Raw genomic sequence first — 1,386 nt, 5'->3', positions numbered from 1 at the left:
ACCTCTACCCCCACCCCCCACTCCTTGAATTCTCCAGACTGATTCTTGTGGTCAAATCTCACACATTTTCTCAATCTATATGCAAACCAGGTAGGATTGACAGCTGAAGAAAACTGCACATTGCCTGGGCTTAAAACTTATCTGTTCTCCCTCTGAGGGGAAAATCTTTGAGCTATGTGACAGTGCCTCGAAGCCATGGCCCTTGTCCTAGACTGCCCCAGCCCAGGCAAGCGTCTGACCTCTGCTAATGTGCAGGACCTTTGGCAGCAGAGAGTGGGGGAGGAGGCAACCAGAGCCCACTGCATGCCAGTCATTCGTGTTCTCTGAAGGGATCAGAGTGTTATTAGAAACCTCGGCTGCCAAATGCAGGGCAAATGTAACCAATTTATTAATGTTAAAAAACTAATGTGTGAAACTGGATGAAGAGGAGAGAGACCAGCTGCCCCTCTCTTCCCACTTCCTGTTCTTTGCCAGTGGCAGACAGAAGGTGGGGTACAAAGGATTCCATCTTCTGCAAGAGGACATGGCTGTCCCAATCACATGATAGAGACAGCAAACCCCTTGGGCCAGAGCTTCAAAGCGCTGGGAGATAATTGCATCCTTCATCCTCAGCCTGTGGCTGTGGTCCCTCAGCCTACAGCTTGCAGACTGTGAAGCAGTGGTTAAGAAGGCGAGGAATTTGCTCTTCCCTCCCATTCCACACCCTCACTGTCAGGACCAGGTGATCATGGACCCAACTGTCTCAGTGGAGGGCACTGCCACAGCTTTTTCCTGTAAATGATTTCAGCTTTGTGTCAGTAGTATTTATGGCTATTGTTAGTCTCTTTCTAGCAAACGAGATGGTGTTTTCAGCGTAGTATGTGCACTTCCATAAGCTCCTCCATTTACTCTCTAAGAGGTGAACAAGTCGGAAGAGCCTTAACAGCTACTATTTATTAAAAGATCACAATGTAAGTCATATATATATATATGTGTAAAATTGAAATCTCAGAGTTACCAGTCTGTCCAAGATTTTAGATTTTAGGATTAGGATTAAGGATTGTTTATGTTTAACTGTATTCAATATCCAGATTTAAAAAATGAGATTCCACTACTTTGGGAGAGTATTCTGATATGATTTTTTTTTTTTTTTTTTTTTTTTTTGGAGATTTGGTCTTTCTGTAAAGATTTGGCTAGCCTAGAACTTTCTATATCCCAGGGTAGCCTCCACCTCACAGAAATCAACCTATTTCTGACTCCTAATGGTGAAATTAAAGGTGTGTTCCACCACATGCAACACTGACACAATTCTTTTTTTATTATTATTATTTTCTTTATTTACATTTCAAATGCTATCCCGAAAGTTCCCTATACCCCACCACCACCACCCCTGCTCCCCTACCCACC

This window comes from Mus pahari, chromosome 4 (assembly GCF_900095145.1).
Source record: "Mus pahari chromosome 4, PAHARI_EIJ_v1.1, whole genome shotgun sequence".
In the NCBI taxonomy this organism is placed as follows: domain Eukaryota; kingdom Metazoa; phylum Chordata; class Mammalia; order Rodentia; family Muridae; genus Mus; species Mus pahari.
This window is presented reverse-complemented; position numbering follows the sequence as displayed.